This window comes from Giraffa tippelskirchi, chromosome 13 (genome assembly GCF_054371585.1).
Source record: "Giraffa tippelskirchi isolate mGirTip1 chromosome 13, T2T-mGirTip1v1.2.pri, whole genome shotgun sequence".
Lineage (NCBI taxonomy): Eukaryota > Metazoa > Chordata > Mammalia > Artiodactyla > Giraffidae > Giraffa > Giraffa tippelskirchi.
The window spans coordinates 123,137,118-123,155,339 of record NC_137287.1 but is presented as its reverse complement, the minus strand read 5'-3'; the positions used below and the strand labels follow the sequence as shown (position 1 = coordinate 123,155,339).

General features: G+C 40.9%; 1 long non-coding RNA gene across 3 annotated transcripts in view; it reads right to left on the bottom strand.

Annotated features, from left to right (window-relative positions):
• The window catches only part of LOC145532423 (uncharacterized), a 600,217-nt gene that overhangs the window by 527,661 nt on the left and 54,334 nt on the right, over positions 1–18,222 (bottom strand). The window contains exon 5 of one of the 3 annotated variants that reach the window (XR_014073224.1): positions 4,340–4,504. The exons of the other annotated variants lie outside the window; for them this stretch is intronic. This is a non-coding gene — a long non-coding RNA (uncharacterized LOC145532423). The remainder of the gene's footprint in view (positions 1–4,339; positions 4,505–18,222) is intronic. 3 annotated transcript variants of the gene reach the window in all.

Sequence of the window (18,222 nt, the reverse complement as noted above, 5' to 3'; positions counted from 1 at the left end):
GACACCCAATGAATGACTGCAGTGAGGAGTCCTGCGTGGGATCCTGAGAGAGGAGAGAAGAGTGAGCGGACAAGCTAGAGAACTGCCAGCGCAACCTGGAGCCTGACGAAGTCATGCACCACTACCAGCTGCGTCAGTTTCGACAAAGGTCCTCAAGACCCTGTGAGATGATGATGGTAGGGGGTGGATAGGGGGGTGGGGGCAGGGTATGGGTGAGTGCAGAAAAGTTCTCTCTACCATCTCTACTATTTTTGTAAATCTAACATTGTTCAAAAGTTACAACTGAATTTTAAAAAAAAACTCACTATGAGTATGTTTAATAAGTACATGATACCTCTAGAAAAAAGCCAGTCACTAGGCTAGGTAACTGACATCTAAAGAAGAGACTTCCTCTCATCAAACTCCTATATTTCCTCTGTCAAATATAGGAGTTTGGCCTATATTAGGGATGGTCCTGGGATTAGTTGAGAGATTGTATGCCCATTCTCTCTTGTGGCTCCTAACCCTTACCAATAATTCATGGCCATATAATCATGGAGACAGAATCAAAGGTTATCTGGAGGAATTTCCAGGATGTTTATAAAATGAGGAGCAGACAGATGTGGAAAGCCATTTTTATATGGTTTTACTCATTTCCCTTTCCAGCTGCCTGTGATGTGGATAAAAAGCTAAAGATCCAGGGGCCATCATGATTTAAATGGTGATCCTGATCCTGAAGAAGGAAGGGTGATAACAAGGCTGTAACAGCAAAAAGACAGAGGAAAGCTACATCACATCTTACTGTGTGGACCTGCCACACTGGGTCTCAACCAGCAACCTCAAGGCTGCTTTTATGCCTTGTAATGGTGAGTCCCATTCCACGTTTGGATGTTTGACAGCTTGGAGCTTTTAAGCTGCATCCCTCCACTTCCTCTTGCGCCCACATCGAGAAGCTGATAAGAGAACCTGGGTGCTCTCACCTTTGATGTTGGCTAGAGATTCAAACCATGCCGGCCATGTCTGCACAGGAGTCATCCTTCTGGCCCTACTCTCTAACCATCACAAGAACCGAGGCCAGTGTGTGTGTGTGTGTGCGCGCGTGCGTGCACGCGCACACTCTCTCAAGCCATTTCAGACCACCTTCCTCTTCCAGGGACCTCAATTACATAAATAATAAAACTTTCCATGCCCTCTTGGGGTATATGTGTGGCATCATCAACCTTGAAATCTGAACCAACTTGGTGAGGGTTCTTCTGCATCTGCAGATGATCACATAATGCACATTAAAGTTACTGATATTTTAAGGATAGCCTGCCTGTCCATATCCTAAGTAATACACTGGCTGTCTCATTTAATTCTAAAGAGAGTAACAGTGAGGATTTGTGGTAGGCAGAATTCTAAGATGCACTCTGTGATTCCTGGCTCTGTGAGAAACCCCTTTCCCTAAATATGGTAGACCACTCCTAGCCAAAGGTGAAAGGATTCTGCAGATGTCATTAAAATTTCTGATCTAGTTAACCTGAATCCAAAGGGAGATTATCAGATGATTCCTTTAAAAAAGAGTCTAGAGGTCAGAGAGCTTCTCCTGCTGGCTTTGAAAGTACTTGACTGACCAAAAAATTCCTTTGAGTTTTTCACATCTTTAAAAAGCACCCAAACTTCTTGATCAACCCAATATAAGCTGCCATGCTGAGACAGGCTAAGGTCGGGCACTGTGGGGGCCTCCAGGAGTCAAGCACAGGCCTCAACGGACAGCTGTCCCTAAAGCCGGGCCTCAGTCCTACAACCATAAGGATCTAATTCTGCCAATAACTCTACCTCCGTGGAAGAGGACCCTAAGCTTAAGAAGGCAGCACAGCACAGCTGGCACCTGGATTTCAGCCTTTTGGGGAGCCTAGGCAGAGGACCCAGGTAAACAAATGTCCAGAGTCCTGATCCACTGATATTATGAGTTAAAAATTTGTGTCATTTTAAGCCACTACATTTGTGGTTATTTGTTAATCAGTGTGGAAAACCAATATTAATATTATTCTCATGAAAGAGATGGCAAAATTGAGAATTACTGGCAAGGCCTGTAATGCTCTAACAGACGCTAATGTTAAGTGAAAGGGTTGGGGTTTGAACCCAGTGATTTCTTACTCCAAAGTCCATAGTTTTTACCACTGTGGTATTTGATCTTGATGTTCCGCACCACAGTAGATTCAGAGAACTTCAGGAACATAAACCAAGTCTTATGCAACTTTGAATTATCCATGACCCCTACAGCATGCTAGATTTTCAGTAGATGTTTGCTAAATTCAATGCACAGTTTTGAAATAATGAGCATCACAGACAAGCAGGCTAATTTCCAAGAGCCCAATAGTTGAATCTCATTCATCTTATCAAAAGCTCACAGAAAGTTTTAAGATACAGATTTGCTAAGGTTAAGCACTTTTTATCTGTTCTTAGAGTGGGCGGATGTTTTAAGTGCAAAATTAGACTATGACATGAGATTTTTACAAAGCCTTTCATTTCTGCTTAGCTCTGTTGCCTGACTGCACAATCTGAAATTAGAATTTGTTCCCTTTGTGTGCATTCCAGGCTGTCATTTTCATGACAATTATTCACTGTTTCATTTTTCAAGATTCATGTACTCTATATTATTGGGAGTTGGTTCTATTTCCATTTCTATCCTCCGAGAAACACCATTTGGAAATAACCACAAATTTTAATCATCTGGTAGACAAGCAAACACTCTCCTACATTTTACCTCTTCTCCTTCAGTAAATACCATATGGGTATGGTTAACATATAGACTAACAGGAAAATATGAAGCCATAATCAGATGCATTTTGTGGATAATTCAGATCAATATATCTCCATCCCTTGTTTCAATTCCTCATAAAGTAGCACTCAAATTATCATAACCCTCTCCTTCCTCTTGGCATTCCACTGTTGTTCAACTTCACTATGCTATTTACACTGTCACCATAAAAATCATATAAAATACAGATCTGATGCATTTCTCAAATTAACTAGGGTACCATGAGATCAGGAATCACCTCTGGGTCTGCTCACCATTTACAACCCAAGCACCTAGCACCAGGACTGCTACAAAGCGGGCAGCTAACTCACATATACCAAGTAACTGAGTGCATAAAGAATATTGCCCTTTCCCCCAGTTAAAACCCCTCAGGCATTTGTATGAGTGTGTTATTCAGAAATCATCCTCATTTTGGAGTCTTCCTAGATGATGAATATGTTCATTGCTCTTTACATGTTATTTCCTATTATTTATGAGTTCATCAGTGGATGGACATATGGTTTGATCTATAGAAAGAAGGTTGGATTGGTGTGGCTGTTTTCTTTTCCTCGAATATAAACTCATTGAGAGTAAATACTGTTTTTGCCACACTCATAGTTGGCACAGGTACTCAATAAAAATGCATCAAACTGAACAAAACTGTTTTTACTTCAAAGGATAAATACTGAAAATACTGACTCAAATTATTTAGGGGCTAAATTATAGTTAAGATGATTTCACTCTCTACTTCAATCTGCATTGAATGTGTGTAGCTTAGCAATCGGAGAAGGCAATGGCACCCCGCTCCAGTACTCTTGCCTGGAAAATCCCATGGATGGAGGAGCCTGGTAGGCTGAAGCCCATGGGGTACGACCGAGCGACTTCACTTTCACTTTTCACTTTCATGCATTGGAGAAGGAAATGGCAACCCACTCCAGTGTTCTTGCCTGGAGAATCCCAGGGACGGAGGAGCCTGGTGGGCTGCCGTCTATGGGGTCGCACAGAGTCGGACACAACTGAAGCAACTTAGCAGCAGCAGCAGCAGCTTAGTAATCACAGTTATCCCCAATTCTCAGATGCAAACCACTAACATGGTGAAAGAGTCATATCTATGCCGCAAACATGTAGCATCCATGCATGGCCATAAGCTAACAGGTGGTAACAAGATGACTCTAATGATGACAATTACACAAATATTCATGAAAACCATAGAGGCCTTTGCAAATTTGTTTGCAAATATTATCTCATTTAAAGCCTTGCAACAACTCTATAAAGTGGTGGTAATTATGCCCAATTTGGAAATGTAGAAATCCAGGCTAAGAGAGGTTTCATGGTTTACATAGAGAACTATTTAGATGACACAGTACAGGCAAGACTTTTACCCTGCTTGGCATGCTACAGCTCCCAGTCTTCGCCATCTTTCTGGCCCTGATAAATGAGGTGATGCATGGAAAAAATGGTGATCTTTGACATAAGACAGACGCCAGTAAAACACGCAACAATGTTTTCCTCATACTAACAGAAGGATTTTCACATCTCCGTGGCATGTTTTGCCAGCTCCCCTACCCCGTGACCTACCTGCTTCCAGCCTGGACAGATGTTGGAGGCCTTCCTATACCAGAAACCGGCCTCTGGGCTGCTCTATTACTGCCTCATACCAGGAGGGGAAGGTCAAATCCTAGCACATGCTGTGATCACAAAGAACACCGGGCTTCCCCGTTGGTCCACTGGTAAGGAATTCACCTGTCAATGCAGGAAACACGGGTTCAAGCCCTGATCTGGGAAGATCCTACATGCCTTAGAGCAACTACGCCCGTGAGCCGCAACTATTGAACCTGTGCTCGAGAGCCTCTAAACCACAACTACTGAGCTCACATGCCACCACCACTGAAGTCTGTGCACCCAGAGCCCATGCTTCACGGGAGAAGCTGCCACAATGAGGAGGCTTTGCACTAGAGAAAAAGGCCATGTGACAATGAAGACCCGGCATGGCCAAAATGAGTAAATAGCTTTTTAAAAGCAACATAACATGTGGTAGGTAGCCTGAGTCAAATTCCTGGGATAAAAGCCCATCTCCTCTACCTTGGTCAAGCCAGTTGACCTCTCTGGACTTACTGTTTCCCTTTATGTCAAATAGAATAGCAATCATATCTAAATCAAAAGGTCCTTTCAAAGAATAAGTGTATTTATACCTATGACATGCTTTGTAGGGTGCCTGACATGTAGAAGGACTCAATCCAGGTGAATTTTTTTTTTTAAGACAGATGACCTCATTGATAATATCTATTTATGTGGAGCTCTACTTCATTTTTCTTTGAAGCCATCCGCATCAAGTGATACATTTGTCAACAATATCCATTTGAAATCTTCTTGGCTGCAGATGAAAGAAGATGGAGTCTGACAATTACCTGTGAGAGCAAGTGCCTCTGCTGACAGATCCTCAAATTTATCGCTTATCGCAGGCCATGTGTGCCCTGGCAACTGTCTCCTTCCTCAATGCCATGCACCCAGAATTAAAGCAATGAACATGATAAACGGAAGCTCAGTTTGTTTATGTAATGACAAAAGGTTCCAAATGAGCCTTTGTCTCTTATTAAAGCAGCAGATTTTGCCCCAGAGTATTGAAAGTTTTAATTCAACATTCTGTTTGCCTGCAGGCAAGGCATTTTGTTAGGTAAAATAAAAACACAACATTTCAAGTTCAGCTCAGAATGTGATAAATCAAGATTTTAAACAAAAATGACAAATGTTGTTCTTTTTTATAAAAGTAATTTTGAAGCCCAGCTCTGTAATTGCCTCTAGATATCTTATTTCTTCACATACACTTCTTAAGAAACTTCAGAATATTTATTTCATTACTAATAAACTCTAAATGCAACCTCAGGTTTCCTTTAATAAAATACAGACTTGTCTGTCTTGGGTGATGTGGATTGTATTGTACTTTAGCAAATAAACCCATAGTGGAGAAAATTCAACTTCCTTACTCTCAATTAAAATTAATAAGATGTGTCTTCAAATTGCTTTCTTAAAATTCTTCCTTAAAAATTTAAAATCTCTCAAATAGGTGGTCACCTGAGGAAGCTGAGATGTATCTACAGTATGGAAGTAGGACCACTGGCACCTGAAAGCCAGCTGGAGAGCTCAGAAAACCCCATTTCCCTTTGGAATATGTTATATATTTATCTTTTAAGATACACACTCCTGAACACTTGGGAATTGATCAAAACACAATTAAGGAGCCAGCCTGGTAATTATCTGCTGGAAGCAACTGGGAAAATAACCAGCCTCCCCATTTTTAACTTACTAAAAACATACATCTTCATGTTTGACTCAAGAACCACTGAAATAAAATATCCTGGGTGAATCCAGGATATGATGTATGTGCCTGTCAGTGTGAATGCACACAGGGCAACTGTTTTTGCTTCTCACCCCAAGAACCATTCCATTGGTTCAAACATGGTCAGCGGAACATCAATATTCTCAGCTTGGAGAGCCACGCTTTAGATTTTCCTCTGCATTTCTCTCCGCATGCTCTCTCTGTACTAGAACAATCAGTGTGAGGAGAAATCAAAACATTTGGATTCCTGGATATTTCTTACGATACTGGAAAGGAAACTGCATTCTGTCATCTAAAGATACCAGAAGCATCTGGAGCTGGCATGAGGTATTAGAGCGCTGGGGTAAGACTTTGGCTTAAAACCAGACCAGTCAACCTTATTCGTGACTCTTTGCTCATCTGGAAAATGGGAACAATGTCGCCAGAGAGATAACGCTCAAAGAGCACTGAGCGTATAGTGCTCATGGAAGTCCACTATTATTACTGTATCTTTACACATTCTATCCACACATAGTTCAGCATTTTTATTCAGATGATTCAAGAGGGGAACAGGATGTCAGTAGGTTTCAGACAGGACTTTTCACATCAAATGTATTATGCTACATGTCTTGTCATTTTCTGCATATAGTCTTCAAATTTCCATTTCATTTTGCCTCTATCAACCTTGTAATGGAAAATGATTTCTAAAAGAAAGCTTCATAATAGATTGAGTAATATTCCTCATGAGAGTTGAGCCCAGGACTTTGTACCCCATGCCAGCACAGCCTAACACATAGAAATGGCTCAATAAAGATCTGGTGAATGCACAAATAAACAAAATGATCCTTCAAGGCATTACAAGCATCTTCAGTGAACACGACATGTGAGCCACTTTATTTTCCCTTATAAATCTAATAAGAAAAACAGCAACTTTTTCCAAGGACAGTCAGGATGGCCAGACTGTTAGTATGAAAGGTTAGAAGGAAGACATAGTAGAGGGCGTCTTAGGTCACATCTAATCACCCAGCTGAGTTTATGAATACCCTACTGCATTTTCGTTTCCTCTCACAAAAGAAAGATGACATGAAGTACAGCCAATTTGAAGTGCTCTGTCATAAGATTTATCAGTTGCAAAATTGAAGATAAAAAACCTTCAGAAAAAGCATCTAATAAATATTCTATAAACAGAACTCTCACTGCTGAATTAAATGTTTAATAATGTCTACTGTCTGGAAAAAAACACCTTAGGAAGCAATAATATTAACCACATGGATACAATTTCAGCTCAGTTAATCAGCAAGATGAACTGAGGAGCACAAAGCCGGGCTTTTCAAATCCATTCCTGTGGGATGACGGGGCAAATCTGGCAGTCAGCTTATGTTACAAACTCAGATTCCCTCAGGAACATACCTCAGCAAAGGTGTCAGAGAAACCCGAGATAAGGTAACTCCTGAAGAGACAGAGGAAAGAACTCCTGTATAACTCTGATGGGATGCTCCATGAACCTTTTTATCTGGAAAGCTTCAGAGCGAACGTCTCAGGAAGGTAACTGAGCAATTCACTTCCTAGGAGGCAGTTCAGTCTAGCAGCATCCCCACCACACACACAGACACACGCGTTCTCAGAGCACAGCCGTCGTCACCGCCCTGGGAGCACATCCAAGACGGCTGCCACCGCGCCCGGGCCCGCGGGCCGGCTCCTTGGTCACTACCCGACGAGGACCTGAATGATGCTCTCAGAATTCCGTGAAGGGCGAGAAAGAGACACACAACACCTCTTCTCCTGTAGAAACCACTCTAGTGAGGGGAGAGAGGAAACCAACAAGCAGGGTCATCTCAGGCATGAAAGGCGCCCGAGGCAACACGACGGGACCGGAGGGAAGGAAGGGGAACGGCAGGCGGCGGCGGGCTCCGAAGCTAACCGAGGCTGCGCGTTCCGGGACGAGGCAGGCTCCTGAAGAGCCCTGAGGCGGCGGCTGCTCAGCCGGAACCACAAGGACGGCAAGAGCCAGTACCCGGAGTGAAGGGCTTCCCTCGTGTCTCGGTGGTGAAGGATCCGCCTGCCGACGCAGGAGACACGACTCTGTCCCTGGGTCGGGAAGACCCCCTGGAGGAGGGAATGGCAACCACTCTGGTGTTCTTGCCTGGACAATCCCGTGGACAGAGGAGCCTTTTGGGCTACTGGGGTCACAAAGAGTTGGCCACGACTTAGCAACTACACAACAGCAACAAACTGATTTAGAAGGTTATTACAGACATAAAGAATAAAAGGAATTAAGATCCTTGGGGTGGAAAAACTTGTGAGTCGATTACAAAGATCAACAAGCTCTCTCTATAAAGGGTCAGAGGAGAATAAATATTTTTTACTTTCCATGCAGTATAATCTTTGTTGCAACAACTAAAACCATTGTAGTTCAAAAACAGCCATAGGTAATTTGTGAATGACAGCTCTGATCTGTGTTCCAATAAAACTTTATTTATAAAGCTAGGCAGCAGGCACTATTTTTGCCCTTAGTCCATAATTTGCCAACCTCTGCATTATTCCTAATGATAATATGTTGGTCATGTATCTTTCTCCTTAAAGTTCCAATCATAAGTGTCCACTTGTGTAACAATTTAGTAAGCCCCAAATCCCCATATTTTCCAAACTCCTTGAATATATTAATTTTAGCTCAGTCTTATTTCAGTATTTCCTTTTTGCACTGACACCAGAAACTAAGATTTTATGTCATGCATTAATAGTAAAAACCATTTTTATTTATATGCAAAATATCACCATCCATAGATAATTAATATAGCAATAATTTAAACCCACTATACTGCATTATGCATTATAAAACAGATATAAAATAATCTATAGTGATGTTACAATTCAGAAAAAACTACATGGCTAGAGTTTTCTAAATGATATTTTTGCCTTTTACAGGCAATTCACTGATTCACATTTTAATTGTTCTATAAATCAGTATATTTCCCCTCTTGGCTCCTCTTCACATATTTTTCCTTTAGGAGATAGGAGCAGTCAGCAGAGAAAAATAGAAATGCTTGGAGATCAGCAAAAGCACATACACACACATAAACTAGCTATAAAATTATTATTCGATAGATTGGCAGTTTGTCTGAAAGATAAGTTTTTATTCATTGAAACTGATCTGGGTTTTAGAAATTGTATGCCATTGCTACCACTATCTTTCTGACTGGGACTGTCAAGTTGAGCATCATGATGATTATTATACATTTGCATTTCCATCCTAGACTTTTAAACCCCTTGAGAGCAGAGAATTGTGTCTCATTCACTCATTCTTTATCAACAACAGAGCACAGGAGAGGATCTTACTCATAGCTCAAGAAACCTTTGTTCATTTGTTCAAAATATAATAATTGTTCAAAAATAATTGTCTGCAATGAGGGAAACAGAGAGGTATGCGCAGTAGAAAATGATGAAGAAGGAGAAGTGAAAGAGACACTGCTAGCAGGTCCGCAGTGAACACTACCTGAAACAGTGCTGAGCCATCCACAGACGGTGTCTTCATAAAAGGTCTTTGTGGGCAAAAGATTTATGAGGCTGATGCTTCTAGGATTTGTGGAACATTCATCCATGTGCTAATTTTTTGATTCAAATACAAAATCAATGCCCTGACGTACATAAATTTATTTTTCAAAATAACCAGTGAAGTAAATATTTTATTCAACATTAATACTATTAGTTTGTTGTTCAATTGCTAAGTTGTGTCCAACTCTTTGCAACCCCATGAACTGCAGCACGTGAGACTTCCCTGTCCTTCACTATCTCCTGGAGTGAGTTCAAACTCATACCCATTGGGTGGGAGATGTTATCCAACCATTTCATATTATTAGTACAACTAGTAATCATTTTACTGTTGCTACAACTGCTATCCCTACTAATCCCAATTTAAGCCATTCATGGGAGATCACAGCTATTTAGTAGAGACAACAGGACTTCAAATCAAATAGAGAATATTGACTGAATATCGAACAGAGCAAAATAAAGTTAGTGCCATCCTGGAAAATGACACAATTTGTGATTTCAAAAACTCTTTCCATTTCTTCTCATTAATTATTTTAGTCTATCTCTTTCTCTTCTTATTTTATTCTTCAGGGAAAAAAAGTCCTGAGTTTTCCACTCAATGTTCTTTACCACTTATTGAAAAATAACACATAGCTATTTAAGAGATAAAAAGATAATTAACACTTACAGCTTTACTCAGAGTTTTTTAATTATGGTTTGAACTGGCTTATTTCCAAGGGAATCAGAAACTTTTAATGCTTTAAAATTTTGTTTTGGAGTGCTAGCTGTTCCCTCACCAATATTCATTCCTCTTCTTCCATATTAGAGGGGCTTCCCTGGTGGCTCAGATGGAAAAGAATCTGCCTGCAATGCAGGAAACCTGGGTTCGATCCCTGGGTCAGAGGATCCCCTGGAGAAAGGAATGGCTACTCACTCCAGTGTTGTTGATGGAGAATTCCAAAGACAGAGGAATCTGGCAAGCTACAGTCCATGGGATCACAAAGAGTCAGACACGACTGAGTGACTAACACTTTCACTCTCACTGTCCTTCCATATCAAAGGAACCCCCTAAATTTGTCAGCTGGACATATGGCAGCCCATAATTTTAAAGATACATTTTTTATGCTTCCCTTGTCACTAGTTTTTACCTTGTGAGCACATTATGAATAAATTGGATATCATGACAAGCATCATACAGAATATTTAGGGAATTTTCCTAAATGATAGCTGATATTCATCATTTGTTCCTGTTTTTTGTTCTTTCCTTTTTCTGCTGTGTGGAATATAGATGCAACGGTGGGAGCTCTAGCCACAGTTTTGTACCCTGAAGACCAGGGTGTCCTCTAAAAATGATGAAGGCCTAGACCTAAGTCCCTAAGAATTCAAGAATCAGGAATATGCCACCAGCCTTCAATTGATTATCTCTTAATTTTCACGAGAGAAGGAAACTTTTATTTTGATTAATCCACTGTTATTTTACATCTTTGTTACTCATGGCCAAAACTCATCCTGAGAAATAGAAATATGCAAAAGGTATTAACTTAATCCCATTCTAACTGCAGATTTTTGTGTATCCAATGATGTTTAGAAAGAATAAAGAAAATTTGTCATAATCACTACCTGCATCAAATATGTTAAATAGATATACATGTACAGGCAATGCTACAAGATGCAAAATTTTAAAACAATAGCTGTAACCTCATGGTAAATTAATAAAGGTACACAAATTAAACTTTGAAAAATTGTCTCCTAAATTAATCTTCCACTGATACTAGTTACAATTTATAATTATACTCACAGAAATTCAAGGATATTGAAAAAACAGATCTATGGAAAAAATAAGACATTCACGGTAATACTACCTTGACAAATAAGACTACATGAAATAGTCACCAGACTTCAACTTAAAGTTTCATGGTTTTGAATTTAATAATAATTAAAAAAACAAAAAAAACAGGGACATCCCTGGTGGTCTAGTGGTTAGGACCTTGCATTTCCAGTGCTTCCAAAGCAGGAGGCATGGGTTCGATCCCTGGTTGGTGAATTAAGATCCCATATGCCATGTGGTGTGGCCAAAAATAAAGAAACTAATAGTACCATTGTGTGTATGTGTGCTCAGTCATGTCCAACTCCTGTATGACTCCGTGGACTGTAGCCCACCAGGCCCCTCTGTCCGTGGGTTTCCCAGGCAAGAATACTGGAGTGGGTTGCCATTTCCTTCTCCAGACGATCTTCCTGACCCAGGAATTGAAATAGCATCTCTTGTGTCTCCTGCATTGACAGGCAGATTCTTTACCACTGAGCCACCTGGGAAGACCAACAGCACCATTAAAAATACGATTAGATGGTCAAACATTCATTAAGAAAAAAGGATTAAGAAAAAAAGGAGAAAAAACAGAGTTATCTGTGAATTAAAAGTTGGACATATCCTTGGAAGGATCCCCTAAATTACCCTCAATTCCTTTGTGAATCACTGGTCCATCTTGATTCCGGAAGGCATGAGAATTATCAGGAGGTCAGAGGTCCAGGTGAGAGCACGCGTGAGATTCCAAGGAGGCTGGTGGTTCCTGACCTTCTTTGGAGGCATCATGCACATGACCACCATCTCCTTTACAGTCTTCGTCTCCCATCACTGTCTTCCCTTTCCACTGTGCTCCAGCCTGCGTGAGCTCTCCACTCAACCACTCTAGGTTCATTCCTGCCTCACAGCCCTTATACTGGTGGTTTTCGTTGCCTGGGATGTTCTTTCCTCACATCTTTACATGACTAGTTCCTTCTTACCATTCTGGACTCAACTCAGATAGCAAGCCCTCAAAAGCACTGCCTTGGACCTTCCTAAATTAGTGCCACCTCTCTACCACCACCACTTTCCGAGACGTTACAACCCGTACTTTGTAGTGCACATAACCTTCTGAATGTGTCTTTTTCTTAAAACTTGTTTCTCATCTGCATTCTCACATTTGTCCACATCTGCCTGATCTATGTGATATTCTCAGGCAGAATACTTGGCATACAGTTCAGTTCAGTCGCTCAGTCGTGTCCATCCCTTTGCAACCCCCATGGACTGCAGCACGCCAGGCCTCCCTGTCCATCACCAACTCCTGGAGTTTACTCAAACTCATGTCCATTGAGTTGGTGATGCCATCCAACCATCTCATCCTCTGTCGTCCCCTTCTCCTCCTGTCTTCAATCTTTCCCAGCATCAGGGTCTTTTCAAATGAGTCATCTCTTCGCATCAGGTGGCCAAAGGATTGGAGTTTCAGCTTCAACATCAGTCCTTCCAATGAACACCCAGGACTGATCTCCTTTAGGATGGACTGGTTGGATCTCCTTGCAGTCCAAGGGATTCTCAAGAGTCTTCTCCAACACCACAGTTCAAAAGCATCAATTCCTTGGCGCTCAGCTTTATGGTCCAACTCTCACATCCATACATGACCACTGGAAAAACCATAGCCTTGACTAGACGGACCTTTGTTGGCAAAGTAATGTCTCTGCTTTTTAATATGCTGTCTAGGTTGGTCATAACTTTTCTTCCAAGGAGCAAGCGTCTTTTAATTTCATGGCTACAGTCACCATCTGCAGTGACTTTGGAGCCCCCAAAAATAAAGTCTGTCACTATTTCCACTGTTTCCCCATCTATTTGCCATGAAGTGACGGGACCAGATTTCATGATCTTTGTTTTCTGAATGTTGAGCTTTAAGCCAATTTTTTCACTCTCCTTTTTCACTTTCATCAAGAGGCTCTTTAGTTCTTCTTCCCGCCAATTTATTATTTGTTGAGTGAATAAAAAAATCAGTAAATAAGCCAATCATTTCAAAAACTCCTTCAGTATTTTGAGCACTTTATGCCTATTTTCATACTCTAAAAAAAATCTGGTAATATGAAAAACAGGGAAATTATCAGGAATTTATGAAATCTTCTAGTAGAAATCCTACTGTAACTTCATCTACAGATGCCATGTATTAATTTGTAAATAACTGACAAAGTAAAGGCAGACTAAATGCATCTCATCTTTTTACCTCAAGGATCTAACAAAGGCTGTCTTCAGGTACCACTGTGATCACCTGACTGGCTGGCTCCCTCTAAACAACGTCACTACTTTTGTCTTTTCTTTGGATCCCAGGAGCATATCCGTATTCTTGCTAACATTTCCATTGCTTGCAACCAGGATGGCAAGCAAGTTACAGAATCATCTCCTGAGTCAGGTCTCCAAAACTTAGACCACTCTTCATTTTGAAAGGCCACAGTTGAAATCTGGACAACTACAAACTGATGCATTTGCAAAGTAAATAGCAATATAACTCTACAGCAACTTTTAAGAAGATCTTTGAGTCTAATACTGAAACCACAAACAAAACAATGTGAAAGGTGGAACCCTAACTCATTAATATTGAGATGGAGATTCATCTTGCGTGCTTGTCTGATTTATTTGGTCTGCAAGCTTTTAACTTTTAAACTGAATCCAAGTGTGAACACTTGCAATTTAGTGCCTCTTTTAAAACTTATCTGTTCAGAATGCATGAATATTCCTCCAGTGGAAGGGATAATAGGAAAGTAAATTAATTATATTTTAACTTTCCAATCTCATTTTCACTTTGCAAGAACTGTGCAGGATAACTATTAACCTTTCATTTTAAATGAAAAATTTAAAGAATTACCATGAAGCAATTTCAAACTACAACAAAAAAAGACCACATATCATAGATCCTTTCTTGCCAAAAATATCATTCTAAAACGTAGATCAACTTAGCATCATCCAGAAATACTTTTAATAGCCTTTTTTCAATTTTATTCATGAGTATTCAAGCAAGAATGCTCATAAAATTGACAGTTATCAAAGTAGAGGAGTGTCAAAAAAATAAAGCTTGTTTGAATCAACTTTTATTTCTTTTTCGGTGAATGTTGAACACAATTACATTTATATATGTTTGATCTCAAAATCAGTTCATTAGACAATATAGATTTACTTCTTTTATTTAAAAACTGCTTATTATTTTTGTATTTCAAAGAAATAAATATGCTTTTTTTTTTTAACCCAGTATGGTTTAGGGTTCTACAGATTTGAATCCTAATTTATACCCCACGAGAATTAGCTCATGACATTTTCCAGCTTAAAACCCTTCAAGGATTCCTTTTGTTTGGGGCATAAAGCTTATAATCTTCAACAAGCCTGATCAAACAGCTGTTCTCTTCTTGGCTTCGTCTCTCTCTGCTCACCACTTGGCAATCTTCATTCCAGGCAGAGTCAAATTATGGATATTCAATGTTTTCTACTCTGGACACTTAAGCTTTTTTTTTTTTCCCCCTTTTATGCTCCGTTAGTGGAGAGGTAGGACATCCTTGCCACTCACATAGTAACCTTCCTTTGCCTAAGGCTCCAAGATGGCTTGACACAGCACTTCTTGATTTAAAATTTGGAAATTTTCATTCATCATAGAATCGTCATATTCATTTTTATTATTTAAAACATTGCATCCAGGTGTTATTTACCTTGACTCCTGGATTCTGTGGCGAGCCCGAGGGTGGTCCCAAGGAGACCGAGGCCCTCCAGCCCCTGCCCCACGCAAGCACCCCTTCCCCGTCCCCTTGCCCGGCCCCAACAGAGCACCACCCATCGTCCTCTGTCTCCAGGAGGGTCTGCAGCCACTGCCCTCTGGGAAAAGGGACCTGAGTATTGAGCGAATGATGCGGCAACCAAAACACACACATACAGCATTTGCCGTGAGCCAGTTTCTAAGTATGTTGACAGTTCTGCCTCTAAACGACTCGTCAAGGTAGATCCTCAATGAATGGTTAAACCTTGAGAAACACAGAGGTTAAGTGACTTGCTTAACCACACAGCTTTTAGACTTGAACTTCAGAATTTGCACTTGTAATCATTATACTATATTATCTTTCAATAATTCCACTTTCAGGTTCAATGGACAATTGGAGTCTCTTAGGAAAGGAAAAGGACTAAGTTTGGGGAGTGCAGCAACAAAACTGGATTTTTTACATCTTTTGCAATGAAAACATGTGGGTGGATGACACCCAAGTGAAAGGAGTGGGACTGAACCCCAGGATGTTTCTTCAGGGTGGAGGTGAGGTGGGCAGAGGCAGCACGCACAAGCCAGGGTGAGGGTGAGTGAGACCTAACGCCTGTGCTTTAGCAGTGTCTTTGGAGCCAGAACCATCCTTCACCTGCACTCAGATTTAGCCCAGTTCATGCTGCTGTTGGCTTAGGATGGAGACACCTGGGCTACACCAGATTCCCTCAGTCTTCAATCTGACCACCCTGTAAGTCCTTTCCTGCCAATCCCCAGAATTCCTAAAATCCCAAAATGAAAGCCCAGGACATCTATGGGTTAGTGGTGATAGGGAATCCCACCACTATGCTTAGGTGATAAAAAGCACACAATCCTGTGCTGACACTAACCCTTATTCACACTGAATATTTCGAGTCCTCAGAGGAAACATCCTCTTTCACCCAAGGACTTGTCACAGGGGTTTCCAAAGCCTGGTGGTGGTTTAGTTGCTAAATTGTGTCCGACTCTTGTGACCCCATGGACTGTAGCCTGCCAGGCTCCTGTGTCCATGTGATTTCCAGGCAAGAACACTGGAGTGGGTTGCCATTTCCTCCTCCAGGGGATCTTCCTGACCCAGGGATGGAACCTGGGTCTCCTGCATTGGCAGGCGGGTTCTTTACTGACTGAGCCACCTAGAAGAGCGTTCTCTCTCTTTCACCCGCTCCATCACACCCTGCTAGCCCCGGAGAACCCCTATCAACAGGACAGCGCAGACAATAGCTCCTCCAGAACGCTCCGTCTGTCTGTAAACGTCTGGCTGCTGGTCTAGGAGAGAGGTCAGCAGATGTGTCTGGCTTGGTTGGCCATATAGTCACTGTTCCAATTACTGAATCCCACCTCCGTTATACAGTAGCTGCTAGGTGAAGAAAAAAGAGTTTTAGTTGCTTAGTCGTGTCTGACTCTCTGCAACCCCATGGACTGTACCCTGCCAGGCTCCTCTAGTTCATGGAATTCTCCAGGCAAGAATACTGGAATGGGTAGCCATTCCTCTCTACAGGATCTTCTTGACCTAGGGATTGAACCCAGGTCTCCTGTATTGTGGGCAGATTCTTTACCATCTGAGCCACCAGGGAAGCCCAGTAGCAGCTACAGATGATGTATAAATAAATGGGCATGGCTGTGTTCAACAAAACTTTATTTATAGAAACAGGTTATGGGCCCAGATTTGGCTTGTGGATCATAGTTTGCCAACTTCTGGTCTAAACTATACAACACTTGTGACTGCTGAAACAGTATCTTTCTTTTTATTTAGCACTGCATCCCAGAACCTAACATCATATTGAGTAACAGAAATTCAATGCTACTTATTATGGATGCTGCTGCTGCTGCTAACTCGCTAAAGTTGTGTCTGACTCTGTGCGACCCCATAGACAGCAGCCCACCGGGCTCCTCTGTCCCTGGGATTCTCCAAGCAAGAACACTGGAGTGGGTTGCCATCTCCTTCTCCAATGCATGAAAGTGAAAAGTGAAAGTGAAGTCGCTCAGTCGTGTCTGACTCTTAACGACCCCATGGACTGCAGCCTACCAGGCTCCTCCGTTCATGGGATTTTCCAGGCAAGAGTACTGGAGTGGGGTGCCATTGCCTTCTCTGACTTATTATGTATAAGTTGAATTAATTATTTAATACTAAAGATAAGTCATTGGATTTTCCCTATAGTTAGTGCAACTAATGAATTGCAGTCTCTGTTTTAAACTCTATTTCAATGTTTTGAAACAAGATGGCATTTAAATTTCTTTTTAAATCTGTAATAGTAGCTGGTATAAACCCTAAAAACAGACAGATCTGTGCTCATACCATGTATCCTTAGGAAAATAGCTTTTCTGGGTCTTAGCTTGCTCATTTACCAAATGAAAATAATATTATTTCCCTTTTCAAAAAGGCTGTTGTGAGGATTAAGAGGCATAACTTATATGAAAGATTATTATATATGAGCAATCCAACATTTCATATTCTCACCAACAAAAGTTAACTCCACCAAGTAAAAAAAAAAAGTAAAATACAGAAAAAAAAAAGAAAATAAATGCCCCCACCTCATTAGCATGACTGAATCCATCTGAGTTTCCACGCTGAGTTGTATCAATGCTGACAGATCCACTCTCAGTATCTAAGTGGTTACTTACGAGACTTGGCATCTCCAAATCACCAAGGTAAACACTTTACCATTGCTGAGAAAACTCAACCCTCACTTTGCGTTTAAGCATAAATAAAGGATACTCCTTCCAGGTGGCTTAAAGGACATTTTTTTCATCACAAACACATTTTTCATCTTTAATACCCGAGACAATCATTATGAACACCAATGTGAAGACCCATTTAAGAGTGAGAAAAGCTAGCATCACTGGGAAAGTAGAAGCAATGTGAAACTCAACTTTTTCCATTCAAAATTGCTAGGGATGGCTTTCACAGAATCGAAGCATGGCATAAAAGGTAAAATGAAGGTTTTTAATGTTATGTTTTCATGCAAAATAATCCTTTGGATCTTAATTACATTGTGAGTTAACACTGATCTTTGCCGCAGTGGCCTGAACACACACTCTTTGCTTTTAAATTG